An 18,645-nucleotide genomic window follows, 5' to 3' on the forward strand; every position below is an offset into this window, starting at 1 on the left:
TTCCTATCAATTTGGCCATATACTCCAAGTGGTCATTAGTTCCATTGCTTTTCTAATTACTCTGAGATGATGTCTTATGGAAGCAACTTAGGGAAGGACATTTTAAATGTGGCTTACAGTTTTAGACTGTGCAGTTCATGGCCACTTGTCTTCTGTTTCTGGGCTCATAGTGTGAGAAGCAGAATTGCTCCAGAGTAGCAGTTGTGTTGATGATCTTGATTCTTAGGAAGTGGAGCTAGAGAAATCAAAGAAGCAAGAGCAGAGCATGTCCCCCAAGGACACAATTTCAGAGAGCTAATTCTTATAGCATGGCCCCACCTCTGCTCCAAATGCTTCTTGTAATCTTGTTATCTTTTTATCACCCTAGGTGATTTGTTCACAACACTTATGATCTACTTCTGTCTGGAAACACCCTGACATGCATATGTTGAGTTATGTATTACCAATCTCACAAGGGATTCACTTTGTAAACAGTACTCACCATCACATCTTTCACTGTAAAGAAACTCAGTGTGAAGCAATCTTTACTTGAGAAACTCCAGATTTTCAACAGATATTTTTACCTATTACTGAAAAGCAAAAGGAAAAAAAATTTCTTCTTGTACTTCCATGCTTTCATATTCACTCTTACAGATCTTCATACTGACTAAGTTTCCATAAGAAACATTTACCAACATGTACTCCAATATTGGAAGGTCCTACATGGCTGCCATTTTATAAATAATTACATCTATTTGGAATCATTTGTTACATAAATTCTATTATAATTTCAAACACTATATTTTGATCCATATATTTTAAAGCATTATAATTCATTGTTTCCTAAATTCTGTTTTAAAATCAAGATAATTATCATTCAGTAGTATTTTCATTGTTGATTGTTTTAAAAAGAGAGAGACTAGAGAAAAAAATTTAAAAGAGCTCCAATTCCAATGAAGTTTACTCTGTATAGTTCCTTTCATTTTTTATAGCAAGAACTAATGCATGTGAAATCAGAGACAACAAAAACTAATGTCAGGTATGCATTAGAAGGCATGGCTACTTTATCTTAATAAAATATTCATAAAATTCTATCTAGTTTGTATTATAACTGTGTTGCTTCAACACTATAACATTAAAGATTGAAAGCATGTAAATATCATTTGCATATATTACAAGTTTTGCAGTGCTTCTAACCTGAAGTAAAAAATGCTTAGCAAATCCCTGCAGTGCATTCCATTTTCCAGTAGTGAATTAGAACAAGTTTGTTGCAAGCACATTAGCCAAATGCCTTACCTATAAATAGCTCTCCTCACAAAGTATATTTTATTCTTTGTTACTCTCTTGATTACATTACTTTATACAGGACATTTTGAGTATGTGTTGCAACAGAAGGCAACATGCACATTCAGGATCAATACACTGTAAGTTGAGGGGCATTTTTGCTGAGATGTCTGATACCTATTAAACATTACTTTGCAAATTATAAAAGTTCTACATGTATATATTTTGGTTCATTTATTTCACAAATTACTTAGAGAAACTGAAGCTCAAATTAGCTCTTCCATGTTTTCCCTGAGTACAAACAACTTGTCTTTGTTCTTACATTTTGTTTGCCTTTAATGACTGAGGATTATTTCAGGAACATTGAAACTGTATACCCATTTGTGCTTAAAAACAAAACAAACTCCCAAACTCCGGATAGGCCTCATTAAGGTTTTATATTCAAAGGAAAATCAATTAGTTGGTAGTATTGAATGCTACATTTTGTGATACCCAGTGCTTGACAGATGGAAGAAAGCATTCACATTTACATGTAGACACATGTCTGTCTTGGGATCAATACAGTAAAGGCATATTGGGTTATTAGTGTTATATGAGAACAAATAAACTGGCATATTTTCTAAAGTTTTTATTTTTATTGTGTGTATGTGAGTGTTTTTTTTCATGCATGTCTGTGTTTGTATCGTATGTATTCAGAGTCCATGGTAGCTAGAAGAGGACAGTGGGTCACTTAGAACTGTACTTTCATATGTTAATGAGCTCTTGTAGACAGTGGGAATTGAATCAGTGTCTTCTGCAAGAGCAGGAAATTCTGTTAACTACAGAACCATTTCTCCAGTTCCTGGCATATTTTCTTAATAGAATTTCTTTCCAGTTACGCAGCTTGTATGATAGATGTTTGAGTTAATATAACATGAAATGAAATAAGAATTTGAGAAAAAACTGATTTTCAATTCAGAAAAAGCCCTTTATTACAAATTTATTTATTTATTGGTTTATATGCTTTGCCTTCAGTTGTCTCAATCTACCTTAGAAGTTATTATATACACTAGTAACCCCAACACTCAGTAGTCCAGAAGGCTCAGGACGTAAGCCATCATTTAGATTTGATAAAATTCCACCAGATACAAGCATTTCATACTACTCTACTAATGATATTCAGTGTTTGCACAGACATTGAAAGGATGCTTAAACATTTGATTATGTTCAACCATTAATTTCTTACCCACCTCTAGTGAAAATTTTGTTTCTATTACCTGCTATCTATTATTAAATATTTTAAGGTGGATTATTGATAGCTCAATAAGATAGTGACATAGTTAAATGATGCTATCAAGAAATTTATTTTTTCCAATTAGATATCCTGGGGAGAAATGAAGTTCTTTCTAGAAAGACAACCAGTCAGAAGGAAAAGAATAGGTGATACTGAATAAGTATTTAAAAAAGTCAAATCAAATCACTAGTTAATGCCTTTCTAGAACAGAAAGCCCTGGGTCTATTGTAGATGCTGGTGAATTACAAAAGCATTAAGGAAAAGATCATCCCATTGTTTACATATACTTTGTCAGAAAATAAAACTAGGTAGAATATATCATAATTCATTCTGTGACCAAGAAGCCTAGAAAATCCAAACCAGATATAGATGAGATTTTTAAAAGCCCATTGCCCAAAACATAAATACAGATATCCTCAACAAAATCAACAACCAAACCCAACACTATATTAAAAAGAGTCATTCACATGACGAAGGATTGTTTAGACTATGTCTGTAAATCAGTTCCAAAACATAAAAATAAATTATGTAAGTAATTATATCAAAATGCTATAAATGAAAACTTATATACTTATGCCAATAAATTCATGATAAAAAATCAAGTCATGACAAAATCTGTGGGAGGTTAGGAATAGAATTTACTCAACTTGACAAAGCTTATCTATAAACCATTTTAAAAATATCATGTTTAACAGAATCTCTTGTCTTATTACTCCTTTTCAAAAGTATTCTTAAAAGTCCAAGATAATGCAATAAGACAAGAAAATGAACATATTATACATTGGTTAAGATAGAGTAAAAAAGATTGTCTTCATGGATGAAGTTGAAAAGGTCCATAAAAGCCAAATTACATGCCCTGTTATCTTTAAGGTGATGACAAAGGCAATTTAATCATCTTATGAGAAGCTGTGTGAGTGAGCTTTGCATTGAAATTTGTCCACCTAGAAACAGCATAGAACAAGGTTAAAATTGGGATCAATTTATTCATTTCAAGAATATTTGCAAAAGTTAAAAAGTTAATTTCAAGGAAATGTGAATGAGCAAATGTCAAAATCATCTAGTGGGAACACTAAGATCTTAAACTGTATCTACTTTACACTGGGAAAATTGAATAGCTCTTTTTTTTTTTTTTTTTTTTTTTTATAACTAGTGACAAATCTGATCCCACAGAGCAATAAACTCCAACCTTGGAAAATATTTTTTTGTGTTTTGCTTTTTCTGAACAGAAACTATTTGTATTTCTTACTGATGAGTACACCATACACCAACCTCTTAGGTTGCAAAGTCACATCCATTATGATCAAATAATAAATCCTGAAATAATACACTCTCCTAGGTACCATAATAGGTTCATGTTTTATGTATATGCAGAAGCACTAGTTTTATGTGCTTATAATCCTACAAGATTCTCAAAATTTATGAAGTTAGAGGTACCAACTTTTGGAGAAATATATATTTGTATTTGTTATATATTGATAGGCCACAGTTTTTATTAATATGTGGCAATGTTTAATTTTGTGGTATTTTTAAATTTAATTTCTTGTTTGCTGGATATAAGAATGGCTAAACACGTGGAATCCTTGCTTCCATTTTCTTGGTATGTAATACTCTCTCCTGTAATCATAAGTCTCTGTGACTTCTTGTGTATTCTGCATGTGGAAAGCAACAACAGCTGAATGTTAGTGTTGAGGGGAGCTAATGATCCTTTAGTTGGTGAGTCAAGACCATTAACACATATTTATTGCTTAGAAATACTTCCTGACTTTTATAATTTTATGTAATTGTTTTCCTGGTTAGGTCATACATTATTTCTTCTTTCTTCTCTAACTTATTTTTCTTAGAAGTCTGATTATTTACTAAGTGGGATGATTAATACTTTCCTTGATTTATTAATCCCTATCATGTTATTTATCTGTTGGTGTGTCCTTTTGAAAATTGTTTACTTTCAGATACATCATTCTATCTATCATAGCTTTTGTGGATTCATGTCTGATGTTCCTCTTTTGAATTTGCCTTTGTTAAGTTGGATTTTTTTCCTTGCTGCTTATATTATTATATCTTCATTTTATAGCTTTAGTCTATTTTCTATCCTTCCTTACATCTGGTAGCTTTTATTATATAATTTCATTGACATTGTTTTTATATTTTAGTTTCATCTTCTACTCTGTAGATTCTTAGAAAAAGACTAAGAATTAAGAGAATACCTCGTGCCCCATGCTTGAAGGCTTTGGTTATACTATTGGTAAACTATTGTTGTCTTTATTGGTATCTGAATGTAATAGTTCCTTGACCTTGTCTTGTCTCCCATCCATGATATTCTTTCTTCTGCTTGATCATGTCTGCTGATAATGTTTTCCAGTGTATTTTTAATTTGTAGACATATTCTTTGAGATGTTTTTGTTTCTTGTTAAATTTGCTGTCTTGAAGATTTTACTGTTTAATGTTTTGGTTTTTTTTGTTGTTGTTTTTGTCTATTTAATAAGTGCTCTTCAAATTAACTCATAGTCTGTCTACTAATTAGATGAAAGAAGCAGACAGCAGTAACAGGAACAATGATTTGACAACTATCCTGGCTTTGTACTACCATGGAAAATATATATAGCTAAGTATAAGCAAGGAAGCAAGCAGGCATTGTGGAACTTTTTTTTCTGTCTCTGCTCTAACTGTTGTAAGTTCTTGTGTCAACCTCCCTCCAATGATGGCCTATAACCCAGAAGTGAAAGCCAAACTGCCCATCCCACTTTATATTGTTTTGATCAGGATATTTTATTGCAGCAACAGAAATGAAGCTAGGATACCCCCAAATTAAAACCACATTCTTGTGAGTGAAATCTACTACCAAAGAAGAAATCACAAAGGAAACTCAGAAAAAAAATTATGAAGTAAGTTGAAATGAAATTGCTGCACATGAAAACCATAAGTTGTCCCAGAGCCCCTCTTAAGCAGAGCTGCAAGTTTCCATTTTACCTAGATTCTGTAAATTGCAAATAGAATGCTTCCTGTGGTCTTTCTACAAAACCACTGTTGGGAGCAAAGCACTTGCTTCGTGCTATGAATAGGAAAGGACGCTTCCCATTAAGGGAGCAGTTCCCTACTGTCTCTATGAAATAGTGGGGAACCTGTTTTCTTCGCACTTAGCACAGAGTAGTTTGTCTTCTGTACTTATCCTGCCAATAGTGTTCCAGATAAGTATCTGGTTGAAGCTCTAAGACTATTCATTTTCTCCTCTGAAAGAACCCTAAAGTGATGGACATGTTTATGATGGAGAAACATTTCTTTTTAGTGAGTATATAAGAGAAAGTAAGTAGTAAGTCTCATGAGCTTGAAAAATGAGGGCCCATAAAATGCTCAATACGAAAACTATAACTGAAGCAGCTGTAGAAATAAGTAGATTGGAAGCGGCAATTGATGAGAACAGCAATCTATGCCATAGCAACAGTATTCTTGATGGTTAATATCATTTGTTTCAGCCATGAAAGCTAAGAATAACCTTTCCTTTAACCCACCTCTTGCTCACATGCTCTCTTCTCTCTCTTTTCTTAGGATAATATGTGTTTTATGTGGCTAGTAAACTGAAAATCATGGTACTTTCCCACTTAGGAAATCATACACTTAGACTTAGGAGGGCATTTCTAAATAAATCATGAAGTCCTTCAGGCTTCTCCAGATGCAGAACCAATGGGAAGTGCAGCCTACAAAGTGGATTTCTAGTTGCCTACGGGCACTACTAAGATGCTTTGTGATACAGTAATTTGCATTATTTTTCATTTTATTTGCTTTCTGTATATTTATTCAATTTGCTCCAAAGACAACCTATTCCTGTACAAACACTTGCTAAAAATTATAAATGTTCTTAGGACTAAATTTTCATTCAGCCTGGTCTACAGAGTGAGTTTCAGTACAGCTAGGGCTCCACAGAGAAACCCTGTCTTGAAAAAACAAAAACCAAACCAAACCAAAACAAACAAGCAAACAAAAACAAAAAATAAGAATTGCCAGTTCTTTGGGCCTGTTGCTGGACCTTCTTTTCCTCAGGCTCTTCTCCATTTCCATTCCTGTAATTCTTCTCCCAGGTCTCTGGTGTATTCTGGAGGGTCCCCCCAACCTCGCATTTCCTGAGGTTGCCTGTTTGCATTCTTTCTGCTGGCCCTCAGGGCTTCAGTCCTTTTCCCTCACCCAATAGCAGAAGATCAAATTCCCCTCTCCCAACCACTCATCGTTGTCCCTCTCCCACCCCCAAGTCTACTTTCCCTACCAGGTCCTTCCCTCCCCACTTGTGATTGCTTTCTTCTCCCTCCCAAGTGGCACTTAGGATTCCTCATTTGGGCCCTTCAGATTGTTGACCTTTTTGAGTTCTGTGGACCATATCTTGGGTATTCTGTACTTTTTTTTTTTTTGCTAATACCCACTTATTAGTGAGTACATCCTTTTGGGTCTGAGTTACTTCACTCAGGATGATGTTTTCTAATTCCATTCATTTGCCTGCAAAAGTCAGGATATATTTGTTCTTAATAGCTGAGTAGTATTCCATTGTGTAAATGAACCACATTTTCTGTATCCATTCTTCTGTCCTGGGACATCTGGGTTGTTTCCAGCTTCTGGCTTTCACAATGAACATAGTAGAACACATGCCCCTGTTGCATGGTGGGACATCTTTAGGGTATATTCCCAGCTCAAGTGGAGGTCCCAAGGCCTAACACTATTAGTGAGGCTATGGAGTGCTCACAAAAAGGCACCTAGCATGACTGCCCTCTCAAAGACCCAACAAGAAGCTGAGAGAGTCAGATGCAGATATTTGCACCTAAATAATGGACAGAAGCAGCTGACCCCTGTTGTTGAATTAGGGAAGGCTGAAAGAAGTCAAGGAGAAGGGCGATCTTATAGGAGGATCATCAGTCTCAATTAATCTGGATCCCCAAGATCTCTCAAACACTGGACCACCAAACAGACATCAGACACCAGCTGATATGAGGCCCCCAACACACATACAGCAGAGGACGTCTCCAGGTCTGTGTTCATTCAGAGAAGATGCACCTAACTCTCAAGAGACTGGAGGTCCCAGGGAGTTTAGAGGTCAGGTGGGGTGGGAGGTGGGAGCATTCACTTGGAGACAGGGGGGTGAGAAGGAGGTATGGGATGAGGAACCGTTGGAGGGTTGATCAGGGATGGGAGGCAGGGAATGGAATATGAAGTGTAAAAAATAAATTAATTTAATAAAAAAAAAAGAAAAAAAAAGAATTGCCAGTTCTTGTTAAATAAAACACTGGTGAACCATAATTACTATGTAAATCTGAATACGCGATTTAAAAGTATATGATGCTGACTTTAACTGATTATATTAGTCAGGGTTCTCTAGAGAAGTAGAACAGAGAGAATCCATACATGTTTCCAAGGGAACATAACTAAATTATTTTAGAAGGTACAGGCTGCTTATTTCGACAGTGAGTTACCTGCATATCAGATAGACTGGAGACTACACTGCTAGCTACTCTTCCACACAGCTGGATGGCTCAGTAGCCCCAACCTGGTGCTGGGTGCCTGGAGAGCCACTGGTCTTCAATTCACATTGGAAATCTCAAGAATCGAGGTTCTAATTGTCAATAAAGAATGGCTGGTCTATGGCCATACCACCCAGAATGTGCCCGATCTCGATCTCGGAAGCTAAGCAGGGTTGGGCCTGGTTGGTACTTGGATGGGAGACCGCCTGGGAATACCAGGTGCTGTAGGCTTAAAAAAAAAAAAAAAAAAAAAAGAATGGCTGTATGCCCCAGTGTATACAGGACCAGGAATTGGGATTGAGTGGGTTCCTGAGCAGGGGGAGGGGGAGGGAATAGGGGTTTTTTCAGAGGGAAAACCAGGAAAGGGGGTAACATTTGAAATGTAAGTAGAATGGCTGTAACAGTAGCCACCGAGGAGTGGAAGCATTCAGCAGCAGACCATCAGTCGACTGCTTTAGCTCCCACCTCTATAAATCCAGCTGCTCTCAGAAAGCACTGCCCACTCTGGGAGGGAGCCTGTCCCATTCAGTTACTGCCTCCCAGAAATACCCTTACATATCCACCTAGAAACACACGACTCCTTGTTGATTCTCTCACACTGACCATCAAAACTACCTCACATACGCTTGAGGCTTCTTTTGACTGAATATTTTAATGGTTTAGCAATTCACATATTAGCACATCAAGCCTATAGGATATTTTTCAAGATACTATGGATGGAGAAGTCCATATTAGCTAGCTTATAGTATTGTATTATTATATTGTTTTATTAAGTTAATGTGGGAAAAAAGAGTAGATGCTTATTTCCTATATTTATATTTATGTTGGTTAGTGGTAAGTAATGTGTTGAGATCCCACGTTAAGAACAAATCAAATAAATACATCTTACAATTAGATCGGACACCCTTTTGAGTAGAAGAGAAAATTATCATCACTTTGTTTGTGATAACTCTGTATTCTTTATTAAAGTATTAACAGTACACTGCCCAGGTTGTAACTGAAGTTAGAACCTTTACTTTTGCAGATATCTATTTATATTTGTTCATATTGACCTCTCAAAGCCTTTTCAAGATTCTGTGCATAATTAAACAAAATCCAGATAAATGGAATGTGATAGGATCTATCAAAAGATACTAGTTTACTTCATTTGTTAAGCTTTGAGTATAAAAGTTTCAACATATGTTCAACAATAGGTTCTCAACCCATGGCATTATATGGAGGTATATAATTTACATAATCCTAAGTAGAAGTAGGTCTTGGAACAACCTCTGAAGGTTAGATTTTGTCCCAATTGATTCCTTCCCACTTTTATATAAACAACTTTTCGACCTTATATACCCCTACCTTTATTGTGATATGCCCAAGCTCAGGAGAACAAGAAACCATGGCAGGAAATTATCCTGAGAAACCACAAGCCAAATGAAATCTTTCTTAAATCTTTGTTTTTTTCTTTTTCTGTCAGATATTTGGTCACAGTGGAAATGAAAGTAGCTAACACATTCTTGACCCATGGTTTTTACAGGTAAATCAACCACCACCTAATTTAAACAAATTCAGGGCAGAAGCTGGAATACTAAAACCACACCACACTTTTGTTAAGTATACCAAACTGTTGCTTGATATCAGACCCTTTCTGGACCTAGTTATTTAGGCAGTTGAATGTATTAAGGAGGTGAGAGGAACTGTCTCTTCTTGAGAGAGATGAATGGCTTCTTTGTAACCTCCCAAATGAGAAGTGGAACATTCAACTTCTCAGCAATATAGGATCCATGAGCAGATTTCAAATGCCTACATTACTGAGATTCTGATGAATAACCAGTGAAGAGCTGGAGATCTGTTAACATAGACCAGTGGTTCTCAATGTTTCTTATGCTACGACTCTTTAATATAGTTTGTCATGTGTTGCGGGAAATCATTAAAAAAGATCACCCTGCTAACTCTCTTGCCCTGCCGGTACTGGCCAGCCACATCACTGTGTCCCGGCAGGGTCCTGCTATCCTCTCCCAGCTAGCAACACTCTACATACCCCACAGTCTAGTGCCTAGTTACCCAGTAGAAACATGACTCTTAAGGCTTAATTATCCAATCAGGTTTATATCAATAAGATCATAATTTATAAGATGCCAATACAATCATTTCAAAGCCAAATGATAAAGATAATGTTTTTACCCAATTATTCAAACCTTGTGAATACCTTAGCTACCTGAGGCTGTTTAAAACCACATGAGGACTGGATCGTCCTCCTCTGCGTCCTTGTAGATTTCTCCTGCTTCTCCTCTGACCTCCAACCTACTCACTCCTAAACTTCTAGCTCCGCCTCCCTATTCCTGTCCAGTCACAGAGCTGTCATTGCCCTAATGTGATTGGACAGAGAAAATGCTGCAACAGTCATGTTGTGATAACCACCAACCACTAAATTAATTTTGTTAATACCTCATAATTATAATTTTGCAGTGTTATGAGTCATAATATAAATATCAGATACGAAGGATATCTAGTATGTGACCACTATGAAAAGGTCACTGGATCCCCAAAGGGGTTACAACTCTCAGGTTGAGTGTCACTGACTTAGACTGAAAAATGAAGAGATTTTGCCTGTGCCTCTGTGAGAAGAGTAAGAATGTATTGATAGGTAAATAGCAACAATGAAGCCACATCACATGTAGCTTTTCATTTCAGGCCGTTATGATGATGTTGGGAATGGGATCTCCCACACAGTAGAGCCTATTGTTTGGATTGTCTCCGAGGTCTGTATTATAACCAGGGAGATGCTTCCCTGGGTTCAGGAAATTCTGTACACATTATGGAGGATCCTGACCAAAGATGCTTCATGCTTTGTGCATGTTTGGACAAAGTCCCTGATGATGAGTACTTCATGGGGAGAACTAATTAAATTTGGAATATGCTCTGCTAATATCACTCCATAATGTGGAAAAGACCACTGAATTTATTATTAGGTTTCAGATATCCTTCATCAAAGGCTGTGAGCTAAAAGGTTTCTTGGATAAAGATGACAGGCCCTTTTCTGAAGCAGGTAATGTCTATATGTTGTGGCAAACGGGCAGTTTCCCTACTGTTTAAAGAAAATGTACTTCTGTAGATTCAGAATCTTCTGTTGTAGTCAAAATTCCTCTGCTCAACTGTGAGGTCAATTGTATGGCTCTCAGATCACTTCTGAATTTCCTCCAAAATCTGAGGCTGATCTAAAGGAAGCTGATTTGCAGTCCTTTAAGGTAAAGGGATTGTGAAGATGGGCTCAAGTTTTCTTTTTAATTTCTTTATTTTTATTCTTTAAATTTTTTTATAGTTCAGACTTCATCCCCCTCCTGACCTCCCCCTCTCCCCACCAACTGCTCCCCATCCCATCCCTCCTCCCCCTTGCCCTCCCCTCTCCCATCCAGGTCTCTCCATTTCTCTGCCTCCTGTGATTGCTTTCTCCCTCCCAAGTGGGATTGAGGCATCCTCACTTGGGTCCTTTGGCTTGTTAACTTTCTTGAGTTTTGTGGGTTGTGTCCTGGGTAGTCATTGGTGAGTACATAACCATGCATGTCCTTTTGAGTTCAAGTTTCTTGAACTCTCGTAGGACAAACATCATAAGTTATGCTCCAATTCAAACAAAACAAAGCAGGCCAGGAGACAGTAAGGCACATTAGAGAAACATTTCTTTTGAAAACAAATATTTCCTGAAGCTTGAGTGGCAACTAGTAGATTAGGGAATGTAAAGATAAAAAAGGCAATTAACTCTGTTATGTAGGTAGGAACCATTCAGACCCTAGATGGTATAGAAGCTTTACCTGTCAGTCCCCTAAATATTCATGCAAAATCATGTGGCCTTTCTGATTGTAAAAAGCATCATGTAGATGCTGCTGAACATGTACTTAGCATAGAAACTACCTCGGCCCACAGTGTTCATCAGACATTACAGGTGTTTCTGATCATGGAGAACATCTTGCAGATGTTGCACAAGCAGTAAATGCAGACACTTTACCTCAGCACACTGAGCACCTGTCAAATGTCACAGAGACTTCCTTGATTGTGTAAAATATTTTGAAGGGAAAGTGTAGTAAGACAAACTGACAATGAGCTTTCTTATACTTATCACAAAATGTGTAATATTCAAGAAAGAAAAAGAAAAATCCCAGCTTTTCTGAAGGCTTTCAAGGCAGTAGGATATTGTTTTGAACAATGAAATACCTCAACATATCAACTGAGCATATCCCAATAAAAGTGTTCAGTTGATTCTCACCAACTAAATTTAGTTGTATATGGTTATGGCAATTTGACATTCTATGACTTCCATAGAAGAAAATACATCACCAAGAGTCTTTGGTTTGTCATCATAGTCATTGGTAATGCCTTTGCTTGTACACTTTCAGACCAGAGAAGACCAGTTGCAACTGTAGTCTATTAGTGCTACAGTGGCACCTCACTCTTTTAAGAATAATTATTTTTGTTGTAGTGACATGCTGATAAGCTCTATTAAAATAAGAATGACAGTATCGTTGGAGGAAATATTCATATCTGATTCCAGCAATAACTCATTAATTCTATTAAGATATTCAGTCCAACTACCCAATAATGGTAGAGAGTTCTGTAGATATTTGCATAATTTTCTGGGAAAATTACTAATTGCTCTGTTTAGAACTATCTTCAAGCTAACAGTTGAAGAAAATCAGAATTGGAAAATTTAGAACTGTCTACTTTCTATGTGCATGCAGGTTTACTAAGAACTTTGGAATGTAGAGGTTATTTCTGCTTCTAGTAAAATCACAGAAATTATTGTCATTAATACCCCAATTAATCATAAGAAGATTGTAGAATGACATTCAAAGATTGACCAAAAAAAATAAAAACTGATTTCTTGAACTCGTCCCGGCCTGTCTCTATGGTATTGTTTCCTTTTATGTTCTCTATCATGTATATCACATATCTATCCTCAGAAGATGTGCCCTTATCACCCTAAGCACACGCCGACCTGTACACCCCTAAGCCACTTGACCACATTCACCCATCTGTTGGGTGTACATTCTCATTCAAATTAAACCTAACCAATTTTAACCAGTTTTCAAAGAATGAAAAGTGCCTTGATCAAAAGTACAAGAAAGAAAAAAATGTAATCATCTTGTGGCCCCCTGCTACAAAAAAAGAAAATTCATTACCTAATCACTCTGTCTGGGATACCATCCAGGATTTTACTCAAGTGGACCAGAAAAATCTGCTGAATTTAGCTGATGTCTGCACGTCACACGGTGCTTTAGCCAATATAATAAGTCGTCTCAAAAGCACTTCTTTTGGTACTAAAAAATTCCCAATTCTGTTTGAACTTCAAGCATCTGTTAGTAATCACTAGTGATAAGAGACTTGTTTTTACCTGGAGGGTTCTGGGCGCTTCACTTTCTGCCCCCTTGGGAGGCTCTCTCAGTACATCTCCTTTGAGAAAGAATGAGAGGATTGGAACTGGAAGTCTAGGGAGACCATACAGCATCCCTAGGGATGTCAGGAAACTCTGCTTCAAGGTACTTTACTCTCACCTTTGGTTGCAACTACATTAAAGTTCTCAAGGGAAAGAAGCAATGTTAGTTGTTAGTTAACTGCTGAATCATCTGGTGTTCAGAGGGAGGGTGTCTTTGCCATTTTGCACTTAAAGATCCTAGAAAATGCCCAAGTTTTATTTCAAAGAAAATGCACCACTTTGATATTTTTATTCTCAAATAAATGAGTAAAACTGATTAGATTTCATAAGAAAGAAAATGTACATGCAACAGAATGTGATCAAGTGATCCAGGTGTGTAGAGGTCAGTGTGTGCTTAGAGGAATAGAGACCCATCTTCTGTGGATAGATACACGGTGTGGTGGGAACATGAAAGGAAACAATAACACAGAGACAGACTGAGACTCATTCATAAAATCTTTGTTTTGATCAGTCTTTGAGCTTCAACCTAGTTCCTGCCTTGATGTTTCATTAATTTTTAACTAAGAATTTTTGTTAATTTAAATTTGTTTTGATAAATTCAATTAAATAGTGATATACTCTTTTGCAAAATATCTTATAAATTATTCATATGTCAAATAGGCTTGAAAGTGAAACACTAACTACATTAATAACTTTTAATAATGGAAAATATTATAGGGAAATGTTAAAGGAGCAGATTAAAGTGAGGCTTTGGGTAACTTGAGAATTATGAATTGAATTTAATATTGTGACTTTTGGCCCTAAACATAGTTAACAAGACAAATTTGCTTCCTACAATTAATCTTGTATTACCAAAAGCATAATGACATTTCTATGTACCCACTAAAATCATTTGGTCTTTTAATGATGTAAGATACCCTATCACATTATACAGGGTCTTTTCAAATTAATTCATCTGCTTTTTATTTCCTAGTTTTTGCTCTTATTCATTTAATGCTTCAAAAGAAAATAATTTATTTTTAAATTTAGTCATTACTACTGCATCGATACAGCCTTTGATCCATTTTTCAACATTATCCAAGTATCTTTGGGAGATATTCTTCACTCTAAGAACACACCACATATATGGCTACTAATCAGTAAATTTCAAGAAAATTTCAGCATTATTTTTCTCAGAGAGATCACTTGAATACAGCAGAATAGTCAATATTTGCCAATGTGTGATTTGCTGTGGTAATATATCTTGGCTCATTTATATAGGCTTGGAGACCATTTAGACTCCTCTCAGGTTCAATTTTGTAAACTATTCAAGAGGACTCTAGGCTCTGGATGGTTCAGGGAATTGTTCAGAGGAAGATATAAAATAATACAAGTCAATGTCCTGAAAAACAACATATTTATATTATTTGATATGATACATTTTCCTTTTTTTGCAAATAAAATATATCTTGATTTTACCTCAGACTTCACTCTACCCCATTTAAGTAAATGGTTGGTTCATTTAGACTGTCTCATGTCAAAATCTAAACATGGTTCCTGACCCCTTTCATTTTCTATATATCCATCGTGAATCTACCATGAATTTACTCAGACTCTACCATAAAAATGTTTTAGCTCTGAGAGACTTTGTGGGAAAGGAAAATCATTTTTAAAGTGTATTGTATGAAAATTATTTTCTTTTTTTATTTTAGATATTTTCTTTATTTACAGGCGAATTTCTCCATTCCCAGTTTCCCCTCCAAAAAACAAAGAAACAAACAAAAACAACAAAAACAAATCCCTGTTGCCTCCCCCCTCCCCATGCCTGCCACCCCACCCTCTCCCACTTTCTGACCCTGGCATTCCCCCACACTGGGGCTCAGAACCTTCACAGGGCCGAGGTCCTCTCCTCCTATTGATGATCGATTTTGCAATCCTCTACTATACACATGCTGCCTGAACAATCAGACCCCTCCGTGTGCAGTCCTTGGTTGGTGGTTGAGACCCTGGGAGCTCCGAGGGTACTAGTTAGTTCATATTGTTGTTCCTCCACTACTCTCGGACCAACCAATTATTTTCAATACATGAATATAAAATCCCAATTTAACTAATTTTCACCATCCAGACTATACCAGTTCTAAACCAATCAGCTTATGCTCCTCCATTCCTGTTCATTACCTTGTAGATCCTCCTTATTTAGCACCTATACCACCCTGGGTTTGAACCTGCTTCATTGCTCAACTAGAGTATTCTCATCTTGCATGCAAGTCTCTATTGATTTTTTCTGTGTTCCTTCCTAAGGTTGATTTTCACATTATCTGTTTCCTTATGATCTTGGGAGGAGATATCAGTGATTTCTCATATCAGAGTAAGACCAAAGTCATTACAATCTCCAATAGAACTCGTAGCATCTGACATCCGACTGTTGATCTAGTCTTATCTCCTATGGCACTCTAATTAATCTCTAGGATCTAGCAATATGAGATTCCCCAGTTCTCTTCAAAACTCCCGTCTCTCCTCTCCGAGAGCACTGCATTTAGAAATGTCTCATCCAAATCTGAACAACTGTTTCCTACATTGAATTAAGTTCCATATTTCATTGTGACTGCCTAAGCCATACCGTACATCTTCCTCTCTACCAAGCCCTCCCCTTGAGTGCTGGGGTCTCTGTGTAGTTGATCATCACACCTTTTATCTATTAGAGGACAAACTGCATAAGGAGGAACGTTTGCCTTCTCTGCTGCACTCCGCACACCAGAACACAGAGCCTGAAGAAAATATTAGTTCTGAGATAAATAATTAATCAAATAATAGCATGAATCTTTAAAATAGCAGAGATTTCCTGCTATTTTTGTTTTTATTAAAATCTGTAAATTGAAGTTTCTTCTTTTTAAAAAATATTTACTTTAAATTATTGAAGACATATAGGAGAAACTTTCTTACAACATAGTCTCAAGAGCTCTGGTTTTATCCTATGCAAATGGAATGACTATTTTTAATTTCACAGCCACTAGCTTTTATAATTCTTCAGGCTTCCCCTTACAGTACATCCAGCGTGACTTTATAGTCTAACTGGATTTAACTTCAGGGCCACTTTTGGGTTATAGGCTTGTATATAGATTTGCTGAAGTCATATATTAGTATATCTGATTTGGAACATGAAAAAGGTAGAGATCTAATTAGGGAGGTTGAATGGGTATAAATCAATATAGAGGATGCAGCGAAGGGGAAAATAGCAGCAAGCATTCCTTTAAAAGTCATAAAGAATCATTTCATTATCAACCTAAAAAACCCACAATACATGTAAGTCGCTGCATCATATATATATATATGTATATATACATATATATATATACATATGTATATACATCATGCACATTATGTACATACACATACACACAATGCACATACATATGTATGTATATATATACATATATATATATATATATGATTTAAGTGAAATTTTCTCATCAAGGCTGACAGTGCTTTTTCCAAGAGTCAGAGACTATCTAACAAAAACCCCAGCAGTAGGCAATAGCTCATTTTGATTTGTTGTTTATGATTATCAAATAGACTCCCATAAGATTTCCAAAATATTACAGGCTATTAATAATTGCTCCACCCTCCCTGGGGAATAAAGCAAGTCCCTATTGCTAAAGACATCATATGTGTACTTCAGGTCAGGATCCAGAGGCCCCTAAGCTGGAACTGACATAAATGCCTCCTCCCTGAGAACTAGATTTCATGGAACCAGAAGGGGCTATGCAAGCTTCCGAAGGAGGGAAGCCACCAAAAGGCTTAACTGTAATGATAATAAGCAACAACAAAGATCAGCCTGTCATGATAGCCACAGGGCACAGTAGTGACATGCTTACCTTGGCAGTAACCAATAGCTCTCCAAATGTACCTAAGATTTGCTCAACAATAGGAAAGTCACACCTGGTCCTATAAACCCAGGGCTAGTGAAGCTACTGATCTTGGTGGAGAACCTCTATCCACCACTTTACTAGAACAGCATAACCCCTATCTATACTCTAAATATTTGTCTTTATACTCAGAGGTAAGTGCATCTCTCACTCTTCATTATGAAACTTATCTTTGCAACAAATAAAGAGTTCATTACAGAAAACTTCAACAATCCAAAATGCAGAGTTGTGGAGCCGAGTTCCAACAGATACATCTATAAAACATACTTAAGGCTCAGGGGACGTAGGAGAAGAGGGGTGAAAAGATTGTAGATTTCATAGGATCAGGGAATTTTCTGTGAGATTGTCTCCTACCTCGGAATGCCCGAAGCTCCATGCCTAAAGTCTTACCAAAATTACTTCATAAATGTGTGCTAAACAAGAACAATAATAGACATTCAAAAAAGTACAAGGGAAAGCTCAGTATGCCACAAACCTGTGCAAAGAACTACAGGGAACCAAAGAATGCAGAGGAAAGAACTAGTTTTCCCAACAGGAGAAGCACTCCAACTCATTATTCCATACCAAATGGTCATCCTGAAAACCTACATAGAAGTAACATTATACAACTGTGCAGGTTGTGTATATATATATGTTTATGTATATATATATATATATATGTGTGTGTGTGTGTGTGTGTGTGTGTTTATATATATGTATATATATATGTATATATATACAAACATATATAAATATATGTATATTTATGAATATAAGCATGCAACAGCAATAGGTTATATTAGAAAAAGAACAAATAGTAGAATATAGAGGGGTTGGAGGAAAGAAATGGAAGGGGAGATAAGGTATAATAATCTCAAAAATGTAAGAGGTAGTTAAAAAATTACTTTTGTATCCATCTTTTCCATGAACTTACATGTATGTACACATAAATTACTTTTTAGAGAAAATATCATTTTTATGATTGCAAAAGAATGTTAATGCAGCATAAAATGTGGAAACACAATTTAAAAAGAAACAAAAACCGAACAACAATATGAACTAACTAGTACCCTCAGAGCTCTCAAGGACTAAACCACCAATCAAAGAGTACACATGGTGGGACTAATGGCTCCAGCAGCATGTGTATAGCAGAGGATGGCTAAGTCGGTCATCAATAGGAGGAGAGGCCCTTGGCCCTGTGAAGATTCTATGCCCCAGTGTAGGGGAATGTCAGGGCCAGTAAGCAGGAGAGGGTGGGGTGGTGAGCAGGGGGAGTGGGGAGGGAACAAAGGTTTGTTCTTGTTGTTGTTTATT

At 36.4% G+C, this 18,645-nt stretch overlaps 1 protein-coding gene and 1 non-coding gene across 2 annotated transcripts in view; both read left to right on the top strand.

Moving 5' to 3' along the window:
• The window catches only part of Malrd1 (MAM and LDL receptor class A domain containing 1), a 694,431-nt gene that overhangs the window by 361,120 nt on the left and 314,666 nt on the right, over nt 1-18,645 (top strand). The window lies entirely within an intron of this gene.
• LOC116092611 lies at nt 8,151-8,265 on the top strand. Its single transcript, XR_004119359.1, has one exon. It is a non-coding gene; the product is annotated as a 5S ribosomal RNA (ribosomal RNA).

The sequence above is a fragment of the Mastomys coucha genome, unplaced genomic scaffold, assembly GCF_008632895.1.
Source record: "Mastomys coucha isolate ucsf_1 unplaced genomic scaffold, UCSF_Mcou_1 pScaffold15, whole genome shotgun sequence".
Taxonomy (NCBI): domain Eukaryota; kingdom Metazoa; phylum Chordata; class Mammalia; order Rodentia; family Muridae; genus Mastomys; species Mastomys coucha.